Source organism: Mixophyes fleayi, chromosome 3 (assembly GCF_038048845.1).
Source record: "Mixophyes fleayi isolate aMixFle1 chromosome 3, aMixFle1.hap1, whole genome shotgun sequence".
Taxonomy (NCBI): Eukaryota; Metazoa; Chordata; class Amphibia; order Anura; family Limnodynastidae; genus Mixophyes; species Mixophyes fleayi.
In genome coordinates this window covers 197,346,048-197,361,645 of record NC_134404.1, presented here as the reverse complement: position 1 = coordinate 197,361,645, position 15,598 = coordinate 197,346,048, and positions in this window count along the sequence as shown.

Sequence of the window (15,598 nt, the reverse complement as noted above, 5' to 3'; positions counted from 1 at the left end):
ATATATATATATATATATATATATATATATATACTGTATAAACATGCACATGTATACCCTACACACACACACTATGATGTAGCATCATAATTTACATTATCTTGCTAAGAAAAAATGGAAATATCTAACATTGCCAAGGTTCAGAATAATAATCATAAACTCAGTACAGCTCTGCTCTGTACAGCACTTACCTAGCTGCTGTGTCCAGCGGAGAAGGGTTTAGAGGGCTACCTATAGCCTCTTTACAGTAGCTCACACTGCTACTGCATCCACAATCCCTCAGACCTCTTAGCGTGCTCCTCTGACCTCTTTTTACATGTCCACTGGTTCTCCCCACGTGGCCCTTACATGCAAATCAGCCTCCCCACATGCCATCAAATCTACTCCAATGCCCCAGAAATGCCCGTCAGATATTTACACATGCCCATCAGACCTCCCCAATTGTCATCAGTCCTCCCCACATGTCCCTTGCATGCCCATCAGTCCTCCCCACAATCCCCTTGCATGCTCTCAGACCTCCCCACATAACAATGTACCTCTCCACACGCAAATCAGACCTCCTCACCTGCCACCAGATTTCACCACATGCCCCTTACATGTCATCAGACCATCCCACATGCCCATCAGCATCCATACATGCCATCGGATCTACGCACACTCAACATACATGCCATCAGACACCACACATACCCCTTACATGCCATCAGACCTCCCCACATGCCCTTTACATGCCCATAAACCTCCCCACATGCCATCAGATAAACCTAAATTCCCCATACATGACATCAGACTTCCCCACATACTCGACACATGCCATCACATCTCCTTACATGCTCATCAGTCTCTTCACATGCTATCAGATCTCACATTTACCTTGCTTGCCCGCGCAGAGGAAAAAGGAAGAGCACACTACACTCTGTCCTCCTCCTTTCCTGATTGGATTGCCTGTGACACTGTGACCTCCTGCGGCTACTCTCAATCAGTTGAACAGCTGAATGTGTTCCATTCTGCCCCTGCCACCGCCTGTTGTATAGGAGGCATATATAAGCAGGCACAATAAGTGGACGTATCCTTCCAGTGATACGTATAGAGCATGATTGAGTCCTGCTTATTCAGAGGTTCTCTGTGCCCAAAACCAGTTTCTACCCAAGTATCTATTTCCCTGAGAAGCTTAGGACTAGAGTGATAATGATCTTGGAAAGAAACGGAGAGAGAGACCAGCTCCCGGAAATCAGCTACATAGTGTCAGGCGCCGTCTCTGCACTAACACTAGGTGCAAGAGATGGTTGCCTGCACCTTGCCAATCACAGCGCCCTGTTGCTAGGCAACGGGGCGCTTCCTTGTTTTTTACTGCACGCGGTGCGTGCACATGCGCTGTAGGCAGCCTGTTCCTTTGCTAGGCAACGAGATATTTTGTGCTCATCTCTCTGTGGTTAGCAACGAGATTGCTTCACCCAATCAGGTTGCCTCTTGCTGCTTATATAGAAGCCTTTGGCACCTATTGGGTGATAGAGTATTTGTTCAGTACCTTGCTCCGGCAATTACCTGTGGTTCCTGTATCCTGTATATCTCGGTTCTGACTCGGCTTGGTTTCTCCTACTATTCTCCTGGTTACGTTCTGGCACCTCCTTGCTCGTTTGGTTTGACTCCTGGCTTGCCCTAACTATTTTCTGGATCCTCCCTGTGTACCGTATTGCTCAGCTGGTTCTGACTTGGATTGTTCTACTACGTCTGAATACTCCCATCACTATGTCGATGACTGTCTCAGAGAACCGCGACCTGAGTACCTCTTGTAGCAAAGCCTAAACTCCCTTGCCGGGGTCCCTGGTGAATACCAGGGGTACATTAGATTCTGCACCTCCCTGTTCAGTTGCACCAATACCGGCTAGTGGCTACCTCTGCTAATTCCGTGACAGTATACTCTGGCAAAAAGATGAGTGGTCAGGACGAACCCTTGGCCCGAGACCTTCTGCTCCATTTAGCCCAAAGGGTGGATCAGCAAGATACCAACCAGGCTCAACTTCTACAGTGTCTCTAAGGGGTTGTATCTCATTTAGACACTCTCCAAGGGTCTCTTCCAGCAAGCCAAACAACCTTAGCAGTAATGGTTTCTACTGCCGCCACTACTTCCACCACCAGCACCCCAAGCTCCACAAGTTTTGCTATTCCACCTTCAGAGAAATACGATGGCGACCCTAAGAGATGCCGTGGGTTGCTTTACCAGTGTGCCATTCAGTTTAAACTATGTTCCTGAAAATTTCACCTCCGAGAGGACCAATGTGGCATACGTTATTTCTCTCCTTTCTGGTCAAGCCTTGGCCTGGGCTTCCTCTCTCTGGGAACGAGATGATCCCATGCTCCAGAATTCTTCTATTTTCATTAAGCATTTTCACAAAGTCTTTGATGAGCCAGGTCGAGTTTCCTCAGCTGCCTCTGGTCTACTAGCCCTTCATTAAGGTTCCCTTACAGCTATACAATATGCTGTACATTTTCGACCCTTAGCCTCTGAACTCCGTTGGAATAACGAGGCCCTGGTAGCCATCTTCTGGCAGGGGCTTAATGACCGAATCAAAAATGACTTGGCTTTCCGTGAACTTCCATCCAGTCTCGACGAGCTTATCTGTATCAAGGTGGATATCCGTCACAGGGAACGTAACTAGAAACGCAACCACTCCTCTCGCACTCTTTCTCGCCTGGCACCTCAGTTCCAGTCACCAATAACCCTCACTGAGGAACCAATGCAAATAGGCCGTTCCCGTCTTTCTCAAGAGGAGCGTAACAGATGCATCAAGAACTGGTTGTGCCTCTATTGCGGGGTAGCAGGTCATCTATTTTCCTCATGAACCAAGAGACTGGGAAATGCTCCATCCTAGGTGATGTTAGGGGGGTCGCCCTAGGATCCAAGTACCATACTCCCTACTTTCTGAGAGATTTTGAATTTTTTATGCCAGTTATTCTTTTCTCTCCTGATAGCCAACAGCAGTTGACAGCCTTCGTGGAATCTATATCTGCTGGAAACTTCATCTCCGCTGAGTTGGCGTCTAAGTTCCAGCTCTCCTTACTTCCTTTGCCACAGCTGGTCCTGACCACAATAGATGGTAATCATGATGCCAACGGTTCCATCAACCGCATTACCAGGCTGTTGGTAGGAGTTCTGCACTCAGAAATGAAGTTTCCTAATTCTTCCACAGTCCGTTAATCCTGTAATTTTAGACCTACCCTGGCTCAAGGCTTATTCGCCACAGTTCGACTAGCATCGAGCACAAGTTATCTCCTGGGGACCCACAAATTTGTTTGTCCCCAGTGCAACCTTCTAAGATCTCAGTTCATTGCCTGGCCTCCTCTCCTTAGCCGGTTCTTCCGGAAGTCTATGCTGAATTTCTGGACGTATTTAGCAAAGTTGCTGCTGAATCTCTGCCTTCGCATTGACCATGGGACTGCCCCATCGACCTTATACCCGGTAAGAGCATCCCTAGGGGCAGGGTGTTTCCTCTACCTCTCCCTGAAATTCAGGCCATGTCCGATTATGTCTCTGAAAATCTTGAATGAGGATTTATCTGCAAATCTACCTCTCCCGTAGGAACAGGGTTCTTTTTTGTTACAAAGCAAGAAGGCGCACTTAGACCCTGTATTGATTACCGCAAGTTGAATGCTATAACGGTCAAGAACCGCTACCTGCTTCCTCTCATATCTGAACTCTTTGACTGGATTCGTGAAGCCAAGATCTTCACTAAACTAGACCTCAGAGGAGCTTATAACTTGGTTCGGATTCGTCAAGGTGACAAATGGTAAACCGCCTTTAATACTAGAGATGGGCACTACAAGTACATTGTGATTCCATTTGGGCTTTGCAATGCCCCAGCGGTTTTTCAAGAATTTATTAATGAAACCTTTAGAGACCTCTTGTACCAGTCTGTATACGTCTACCTTGATAACATCCTGATTTTTTCTCAAGACCTTGCCTCTCATTGGGAACATGTCAAGGTAGTTCTCTCTCAGCTCCGTGGCAACCATCTGGAAAACTGCTTATTTGAACAGCCTCAGGTACCTTTCCTTGGATACCTAGCATCTGATTCATTAAGGATCTTAAATAAAGAGGATTCTTATTTCAGTCTCCTGTACAAAACCATGTTACAATGCATGGGGTGCAAATGAGTGTTCTGTTTTGCACATAAGTTAAATAGTGACTGCTTTTTTGTGTACTCTCCATGTACACAATTCCTTCCATGTCTCTCTACTAAAAACATTGGTTCTTAATGAATTTTTTAAGAATCATCCTCCACCTCCTCCTATCCAGTCTGTTCTAGGTGCCGAATACGAGGTGGAACGCATCTTGGGGTCACGCACTGTCCGTGGCAAAATTCAATTTCTTGTCCACTGGAAGGGATATGGCCCTGAAGAGAGATCCTGGGTGGGCAAGAAGAATCTTCATGCTCCTCGCCTACTGTCTAACTTTTTGAAACACCAGTCTGCCAAAATCTCTTCTTCGGAAAGAGGGGAGGGGGTACTGTTAGGCACGGTCTCCACACCAACACTAGGTGCAGGAGACGGCCGCCTGCACCTTGCCAATTATTGCACCATGTTGCCTAGCAACGGGACTCTTTCTTGTTTTTTTCCTGCACGCTGTGTGTGTGCATGCGCTGCAGGCCTTGCGTTCCGTTGCTGGGCAAAGGGATACTTTGCTCTCATCTGTCGGCGGTTAGCAACGAGATTCCTTCACCCAATCAGGGTGCCTCTTGCTGCTTATATAGAAGTCTCTGGCACCTATTGGGTGATAGAGTATTGGTTTACTACCTTGCTCCGGCAATTACCTGTGGTTCCTGTATCCTGTATATCTTGGTTCTGACTCGGCTTGGCTTCTCCTACTATTCTCCTGGTTACATTCTGGCACCTCCTTGCTCATTTGGTTTGACTCCTGGTTTGCCCTGACTATTCTCTGGATCCTCCCTGTGTACCGTATTGCTTGGCTGGTTCTGACCCGGATTGTTCTACTACACCTAACTATTCCCATCACTATGCCAGTGACTGTCTCTGAGAACCGCGGCCTGCGTGCCCTTTGCAGCAAAGCCCAAACTCCCTTGCGGGTGTCTCTGGTGAATACCTGGGGTGTATTAGACTCCGCACTTGCCTGTTCAGTTGCGCCAATACCTGCTAGTGGCTACCTCAGCTAGTTCCGTGATACATAGGTCTTGATAGGCCTCAAGAGCCAAAGTCTTTATTTCTAAGTCCTGGAACCACCCTGCAGGGGCAAACACAGGATTTGTAAAAAAGGGTTTCCATGCCACGCCGCCAGTGGGCGTGACCAACATGCATGAGGGCATGGCTATAATTTTAGACAGTGTTTGGCTGCTTTCCAACTCTTCCTTTCCCCATCATATGCACGAGCAATGCTGCGTGGACTTCTGTTAGGTGGATGTAGCTCTCTCTTTTTGAGCAGAGCCGTGTGAAGCGGGACATACCTGCCAACTGTCCCTTCAGTGTTTCAGTCCCCAAAACTGGTCAGTTGGCAAAAAAAAGTCCTGCTCTCTCCTACCTGTTTGTGCTGCTTTCATTACTTGTTGCTGCTGCTCGTGTCCTAAGCTCAGTTGCTGCTTGTCTGGATTTTGGAATGATGGGTCCCTATTTGGAGAAAGGACAGGTACATGATTTAGAGTTCCCAGTAATGAGTGAACACAGTAGGCCTCCCTCCCCAAAAGCAGCCTGATATTAAATCAAAAGTACCCTCATTTAATAATTAGGCCTCCCAGCAACCAACTCGGACAGTAAATTATTGTCATTCAGCTTTACTAAAAATACCTTTTTCCCCTCAAACAACCCCAAAATTAAATTAATAGTATTTACATTTAATAAATAAACCTATTTCCTCTCGAACATTAAATAATTAGCATTCAATTTTAAGAAATTGCTCTTCTTCTCCCCAAACTCAGCCACACATTCAATTAATAGCACCCAAACTACACCAGCATTAAATGGATAGTCCCATCATCCCACCCTTAATAAGTCTGCAATAACCCCACTATTAAATTAAATATCCCCAACCTTCATATAAGCTATAAATTAAAAGCTCCCACTCTCAGCCTACTATGAAATTAATATTTCACACTCCACCCACATCACATAAAATACCCACCCCCCCTACACTTACATTAAAATCCCTTTTCCCCCCTGCCCCACACTTATATTAAAAGCCCATCCAAGCCTATGTTTACAAAGAAACTATTGTACTTACACTTTAAATCCCCCCACTTACATTAAAAGCACACTTCCCAAGAATACAAAAAACACAAAATTGAATTTACAAGTGATTCCGTTAATCGTGTGCAAACAAAGGAACCACTATAAAGGAGAATCTAAATATATAGTTGATGAAGATGTATAACAATTTAAATATTAAACTTTCTTCAACCAAATCTAGTGGCTCTACACCAGTATGTGTGTTGGTGCTGCCCAGAGTAGTCATCTATATTTAACACAAACAATTATGTGCAATGAAAAACAGCAAAAGAAGAACAGTGTGGAAAATATCTCTTCACTCCACTTAAATCAATTATTGTCTTTAGTACTATCCAAGAAGTAGTAATAAAGATCAGTACATTATAGCAACAGGACTAGGAGCAGACAAATGGGCTACTATACTAATATTATGGGCTGATTCTTGTTCGGACATATGTCCCTTTGCGTGCTGTACCTTGCGTGTAACAGCTGTGTGCATGTTCAGAAACGGACCTTACAGCAATCAATGCAACTGCAGGCAATTCATGTTAAACGCAAATGACACCACTTCCTATGACTTGAAGGGCTGAACGGGGTTGGGAAGGGTGGGCGAACATAGGCACCAGCTATAGGGCAGGTGTAAGTGCCGACTGATAGTGATCTATAAAAAAGTAAGCGAGAATATAAAAATGCATTGTATGTACAATACGCATTAAGAACATCCCGATTTATGTATTGAATATATATATATATATATATATATATATATATATATATATTTTAAACACATTATTTTTACTAATGATTATAGATTTATGACTCGTTAATTTACTGTATAGATTTTATTTTTTTGCAAGCGTTCTGATTGGACTTGATAATGCATATATGCATATACATATTCTGCACTGTGTTCTGTCTGTTAACATATGGCAAGTAATGTTTAGGCAGAGCGTACTTACACCCAGATCCAAATTTAAACATATATTGAGATCCGCTTAGATTTGAATATGGCCGGAGCTATGCCCAATTTCTTTGTTCGTTATTTAAACGCAAGTTGAGTGCAGGTTGCATCGGAACATAAATCAGGCCCAGTATGTCCCAAACTCCAGACAAATCCTTTCTCTTAAGGGGGCCTGTGAGGAAAGTCAGAAACCCAAAGTTGACCACTCCATTATACTAGATGACTTCAAACTAGTGCTTAACCAGACTAGATAAATCACATACACACCAATTGAGCCGGTCTACTTAAAACTCTGGTCCCTAAATGGCTTTCAGAAAACTGTTTAATCCTCTTGGATAAGTGGACTCTCTAACAATCTACATCTATAAAAATACTCCCCATAACATGGTAAGACTGTGTCCCGATACTGTGGGTATGGTATATATACGCCACAATGAAATTCTGCTGAGACCTTGGCAACGTACCAACTATCTCTTAACTTTACTAGAAGCCAAGTCAGCACTCTTGGAAGCTCTATCAATATGCACACAAACAAATCAACTCAAAGATATTTTTAAACTTACTTACCGATGCTCCTTGAAGGTTGTCTTGAGGGGAATAGCTATCCAGATGGGAACTAGGCTAAAAAGAATGAGTATTAAAGTGCAAAACAAATTAGAGAATAAACTAACATTACTAGAGAATAAAAAACAAAAAAAAAATCTTAATAAACTCCTTAAAAAAAAGAGTTAAATGAGATCTGATGTTAATTACAGTAAATCTTTATAACTTGCATGCAAGCAGCTCTATCTAAGTTGCTCCAGAGATTCTACATCGCAGGGTACTAAACCGACAAATTATGGACTAGGAATCCTAGAGGAAGTCAGACGAAGAATAGAATAAAACTTCTCATCAACAGGCAAGGGACTAACATTTCCACCCCTGTTAAAACCACCATCTATTTACTAAAAATGATGTTATGAGTCGCAGCGGTGCCCGAGCCACCCTGGCTCATTGTGCACAGTCTAGCCGCATCCCAGAAGTCTCTATGATGACCGGGACATCACTTCCCTCTTCTCTGTCACAGTTGTCACCAGGACAACAGCCAGGACACTTCTTTAGTCAGCATCACTTCTCGGCAACTATGGCAACTGGACATTCTTGAGGTATCACACTGGTATTAAGCTTCAGTGCCGACTGTGAATCCAGTATGGAGGGATAAACACTATCTTGGAGGATTGTTTAGTATTCTGATTTTTGCCATAACTACTAAGATTATTCATTCACGTTACCAGACCTGCGGAGCTAACTATTTAAACAGCCCTGCACCATGAAAGGCATGGTGGTGGCAGCAAGTCTGGTGTAGACTCTGATCCTTGAATCAGAGGAATCCAGGTGAGCTTGACATCCCAAAAAAGAAAAAAATGATTACCCTATTGGGACAACTATGGAGTCAGGACAATATTCCTCAAGAGTGGTGAGATCTTATTAATCACTTTCTTTGTGGCTTCTGTGCTAATTGAACCAAAGGGACATTGACTGCTCCAAAGTAATTTACCACATCTACATGTTATTGAGGTTTTATTAGACCATCTCCTAAGAATGTTTATTATTCTGGAAGTTTATGTTCCCGATTTATTGTTGGGCTTTTATTCACCTAAACTGCTATAGAGATTATATAAGTTGTCCTTGTTTGGTTATTTATTATGTTTATTCCAACCACTTAGATTTCTGTGATATACAATATTTTGTTACTTTTTGTTTTGCATTGCCTTGCTACTTATTTTATTTGTCCAGTCTCTGAGTGAAGACAAAAAAACTCCTTAGGCAGCAACTATATGTTCCTTTAAATATACTGAATTTTTATTTTTATATTTAATTAATTAGGTTTTCTGTGTTGTTGTTTCCATATTGCTTGAGACTGCGTCCAAGTCTGAATGTGCCACAGAGTGACTTAAAAATGGGGTCCCTACAATATAGATTTATGTGGCTTTTGGAATTATTTTTCATACACTGGCTGAGAAAATAAGTTTTTCCTCATAGCATTAAGGCCAACTATTGTGCACGGGATATATGATTAGCTACATTTAGATTAGTATCCAGATGTTAGAAATTCATGCCAGGACATTCAAAGGGAATTTAGAAGTATCTTATTGTCTACTATATATTGCTTATAGACTGACTTAGACATTAGTACTGTGCAGTGCCGTAACTAGACATTTTAGTGCCCTGGGCGAGACAGGGTACCGGCGCCCCCCATCTAAGTGGGAGTGGCATTTCACAGGTGGGTGTGACCAACCTAATGTGTGGGTGTGGCTACCACTTTACTGAAAGAAAAAATAAATAAATAAATTATATATATATATATATATATATATATATATATATATACATACATACATACATACATACACACACACAGTGGTGGGATTCCAATAAATTAACAACCGGCTCTCTGCCCTAATGACCATTTAAAGTTTGCAAAAAATATATAGCAATAGGTATTCTAATATTTTATGCACTTAATACTCAAATAAAAACAGCAAAACTGTCTGTGTCTGTGTGTTAAGGAATTTAGAGTGAAAGCCCCAATGGGGCAGGGAGTGATGTAAAAAGAGTTCTCTGTACAGCAGTGCAGAAGAAATTCATAAGTTTAGTTGTTTTATGTAGAGGACAAAGTATATATTTATTTTACATAAACTGTACTGGGCATGAATTTAAGGGGGGTTCACACATACTTAATTTGAGGTGTGATACTAAATTGTCTGTCTTATTCATTTATTCATATAATGCCTCAATGTAACTCAAATACTGCAGTATGTGTAGGTTGAAGTTACTTTAATATATTGTGACAAAAATTGTCATGTGTTATCCTTGTCTCTGGAGGCAGATGTAGTTGAAATCCTTTAAATATTATGAATTTACTCTGCAATGTTAGAAGGGAGGTGCTTCACTTTGTGGGCCAGCAGAGTGTGACTGAGAGGCTTGCAGACTTGCTCTGCAGAAATGCACTGTGGTGATTGGTGAATTATTACAGAGGGGCAGGGATATTGATGTCATGGCAGCTTATCTGATACAATTTTAGCTTTTTTTTCACAAGAATATAAGGTACCTTAAGGAGAGTGTTCTAAAAATGTATGATGTAGGTTTAGCTGTCTGTTATGTAATGGGGAGGAAATATACTCTATTAAACTCTACTTTTTAGCAGAAATGCAGTGGAATATCACTGAACCAAAAGATATTTAACCGTCATTGTTTTATATTTGAAAATTTTTACTTTATCTTGAAGTTTGTGCTCATTACACAGGTACAAAAATGAGAATGAGAGAAAGAGAATGAAAGAAAGAGAATGAGAATGAGAGATAGATCATTTGGAATGCAAACTTGCGTTCCAAATGCCAACCTTCCTGTCAGTGGAACGCACATGCGTTCCACTTAAGGGCAGAAGCACTTCTTGTAAGTTAATGTTAATCTCTCTCTCTCTCTCTCTCTCTCACTCTTCAGCCCTTAAGAGGTCATGGACCTGCCAAATTTAGAGAAGTCATTGATGTGAGCATAGTGGTACAAAAGATACTAACTACAGATACATCTAGTCTAGTCTACTTTTGTGTATGTGTTTTATTTATCTGTTTATTAATATAGTTTACATTTAATACTTTTGACATACATCTGCTGTTCGTAATAAATATCTATATTAAAGATTATATCCATCCACAAATGAACTTCTTAGTCATCAGCCAACGGCCCCCTAACTAGCAGAAATGTGATCTACCCAAATGAGTGGACCCCACAGTTTGAGAGTACTCAATCCTGCTGGCGCTGTACTGGATATTCCCCTTGTCTTGATAATGCAGGAAATTTAAAAAGCATAATAAACCTATTTTTTAGATAGAAGCATGATCTTAAGTGGCACTGTAATTTATTTTTGTTTAAACCTTTCTTAATATCTTTTGTGCAATATTTATTGGCTTGAGGGGTTCCAAGAAAATGTGCACCAACACCTCCAACTCACCAGTGGATATGATGAATAAACATATCTTGGAACTAAACATTTACAATAACCCACATAGTGCAGCATTTTATATCTGATTTTATTAATTATGAAAAAATGCTGTAATCTCCTTCTCTGTGATACTCCAGCCACTGGTCCTCGGTACAAATACAACGCCTGCGCCCCCACACACACACATAATATAAATATAATTTGACTTACCCTTTCCATCGCGCTGCGCTGTGCTCTGCTCTGCTCTGCTCTGCTCTGCCCCAGCAGTTCTCCTCGCTGAATATGACGTCGGGCGTGATGACGTCACGCCCGACATTCAGTGGGAGAGAGGAGATTGCCGGGAGCCGCCGGGAGATCAGGTGACCTTTTTTTTTTTATTAACAATTTTTCTTTATTAGCAAAATTTTTTTTTACTATGCCGGCGGTCTGGGGAAGGTAGCGGGCGGCTGCTGCGCCCTCTTGGGCTTGCGCCCGGGGCGAAGGCACCGCCCGCACCACCCTAGTTACGGCTCTGGTACTGTGTATATCTGTCTATATTATTTGTCACACTATCTTTACATAAGAAATATAGCAGGTACAGCCAGGTAATGGGGCATTTTACATTTGTGGTATAACACTTGTATAATGGGGTGACATTCAAAATAGTCTTTAATATTTAGCAGGCATTTAAAAAGACAAAAAAAGTGTGAAATATTTTTGAAGTTAGTTATATCAAGGTGCTTTTCTGAGTGAGTAAAGTTGCAGATTGCTGCAAGGGTACAAATTATGTCTGTCACTCCTATTCTACCCAAGGGCAGCTTAGACAGAAACAACTAATACATGAAAGACACACACCACAAGTATCTAGTAGTGGAGACATTTAAATCAGTCTGCCTACATAGTTCAAATCAGGTTGTTATCTCTTGGGAACTAGGATAATCTACATGACATCTCAGGAGGAAAGCGGGAGCCCTAAGGCAGACTCCTGAAACTGAGGGAAACAAGACATAAAGAGGGTGAATTTCAGAGGACGCTGCATTGACAATTCTAAGAGCACCCATAGTACCTCTCATTGGTAATTTTCCCTGTTTAATTGCTTTGCTTTACTTTACAACAACAGCAGCATCACCCATAATTAACAAAGTGTCAAATCAGGGTTTGAAGTTATTGCTCCAACTTGTGATATGTATTAATTTTCCTTAATGTTTGTGTGCTGTTGTTTAATACTAAACATGTTTGTTGTCTTTTAAAGAAAAGCAGAAAATAACATAGAAAGATATTGTTGCAGCACATAGCTTTTATACAATTTTGTGCTAATTGTGATGCAGTAGTATGATGCAAAATATGCAGTTATCCTGTTATATGGTGTGACATTTATTTAAGAAAGCAACAGTAGCAGGGCTCATTCACACATATGCAGGGAAAATGGATAAAAATAAATGAAAACTAATGTGTTATTTTAGTGTTCTGCCCATTCACTTTTGCTGTGTTGCTCTTTTATCAGTGCATTCTATTGTACAGGTAGTGAGCAACCAAAAAATGGGCCATACATAATTCTAAAAATGTAAAGGCTCTTTAAAATTTCAGAACGCAATGTTTTAACACACACATATTTTTAATGTGATTTTTTTTTTTAGGATTAAGAAAGCAAAAGTATCAGGGCTCGTTCACACATGTGCAGGGAAAATGGATAAAAATAAATTAAAACTAATGTGTTCTTTTAGTGTGCTGCCCATTCACTTTTGCTGCGTTGCTCCTTTATCAGTGCATTCTATTGTACAGGTAGTGAGCAACCTAAAAAATGGGCCATACAGAATTAAAAAAATGTTAAAAGCTCTTTAAAATTTCAGAACACAATGTTTCAACACACACTTATTTTTAATGTGATTTTTTATTTAGGCTTTAGTGGCTGACAAGTGCATTAATAGATAGGTGTGAGCCCTTAATTACTATGAATGAATGAATGATTTACTACTGTTTTATAGCCAGAGAGTTTCCAGCAACTTTCAGAGATGAACATTATTATTTTTATTACCTACAATTATATAGCACCAACAAGTTATGCAGAGTTGTATCATTTTTAATCACTCACTTCAATCTCTGTCCCAGTGGAGCTTACAATCTAAACACTCTACCACACAAACATACTAACATTAACCTACCAAAAATGTTTTTTTTCATCCTTAACATTTTGTTGCAAATACAGATAAAAGATACATTTTTTACTCTTTTGACTTTTGTGAAGCACTAAATACGTCATCATCTAGTTTATAAAGGTGGTAGCATACTGTGTTTGTTCTATACTTGCAAACTTTCAAAACTCTCCTCCGGGATCTCCCGGAATATAGGACAAGAATGCAGACGCACAGTTTAGATACTAGAGACATACTATTATTGCTATACTATTAAGTAGCAGTATTTGTGTATAAGCCTCTGTAATATTGTTATATAATCTAAGCTTTGAAATAAGCATGAGGTTCTTAGTGCACATTTTAATTTAACTGCAAAGAGACATCTACCGTGACAAGGTGACTTCATTCATTTATATATGTAATATACACCCTGTTGTAAATAATGTAAATATTCAAAGTAATCAAAGTCTGTGACTATATAAAGCATTTGCTGGCCCCAACGCCTGCTCAGAAGAGCAATGAGTGAGCTTCGGGGCGGTGGACCAGCATAGCCAGGCCCCTCCCCCCACCTCTGGGCCCAGCAGTAGCAGTAGTTCCGTCATTGTTCTTTGATCATTTTATAAAGAAAAATGTAAACATCAACTGTACTGTACTATACCATAATCAGCTTATGTACTTATATATTTTTTTGTCTCCTACTTTTCCCTTAGCATTTGTTCACTAAATTAACTGCTGTCTTGGGTTCAGATATTTAGCAATTTAGTCTGGCCAGGGCACAGCATAATAAGACACAGCACAGTGAAGCAAAAGCTGAGAAAAAATTATTTATTTGTCCAGTTTCCTTATTTTCTTATCAGCAAAGTTAAATGAACTGAGAGAATGAGGAAAATCAATTGATGAACACTGTTTCATTCATTATCCACAACTCTTGTATTCTTACAGTATAGAATTTAGTGGATCCGCCACGCATGTTTCATCACCACACTCTTTTGCTATAAAGGACTGGCAATAAGCTTCCAGGAGTCTTCCTGTGGGTTTGTTAGGGATAAACTTTACAAATAATGAACCAAACCTGTGTAGGTATAAGTAGGAAATTGTGATTTACTGTAAAACTCCCAATTTTAGACAACCCTTTGTTCTCTCTACCCAGAGCTATACCTCAATGCCAGACATTAATATTTAATAGTATTGTGGTGAAAGCATCCCTGTTTGCAAGAGAAGAGGTTTTTCCTCATGAATAATCAGGGAAGAAATTATGTACATGAGCAGAAATCCCTTGTCCATTGGCCCAGTTGAGAATTAATCTACTTCTGCATGGTTGATTTAATGCAGTCTATCCATTCTCCAAGATCAACATCAACCACTAAGTTCCAGTATATTAACTAGTGGCAGTGAGGGAAATTTGTCAGGGCCCCTGATGTGTGGGAGCCCAGGTGCTACTGTCCTTCTTGCCCAGCCCATTATCTAGCCCTGCTTGTGTGTAAAAATTGCATATCTTTCAGTATTGTATATTGCTGTATAAAGCTTTCCACACATGGGCTTTTCTGGCAGATGCTTATCCAATTTGATTGAGGTTTGGCGCTTGGGGTGAGTGGACAGATCACTTCTGGAATAGACTTGGGGCTGTTATAGCAGTCAGAATAATACTGCACCCCACCTGATAATGAGCATCTTCTGACCTCATTTTAGCAAAGGCCAGATACTGATCCAATCTCAAATGAGCAGATAATTATCAAGCATTGTGCTAGTTTCAGTGATCTTGGGCCAATTGGCAAAACCTCTATTGAAACATTATTGACATTCTGCTCACATTGGCTAATAACAATAACAAATGGCATTAATAAAACTTGTGGGCAGCACAGTGGCTAAGTGGTTAGCACTTCTGCCTCACAGTGCTGGGGTCATAAGTTCAATTCCAAACCATGGCCTTATCTGTGAGGAGTTTGTATGTTCTCCCTGTGTTTGCGTGGGTTTCCTCCGGGTGCTTCGGTTTCCTCCCACACTCCAAAAACATAGTAGTAGGTTAATTGGCTGCTATTAAATTGCCTTTAGTCTCTCTCTCTCTGTGTGTGTGTGTGTGTAGGTTAGGGGATTTAGGTCGTAAGCTCCAATGGGGCAGGGACTGATGTGAATGAGTTCTCTGTACAGCGCTGCGGAATCAGTGGCGCTATATAAATAAATGGTGATGGTGACTAAGTGAAGTGCAAAACCATTGTGCAAATGATGATTTGTGCTGTCATGTGCCTATTTGTGCACAAATGCTTCAGTTTCCATAGGTAATCGTACTGGCCAAGATAGTAGCATCTGCAGGTGTGCAACAATTTCTATGAT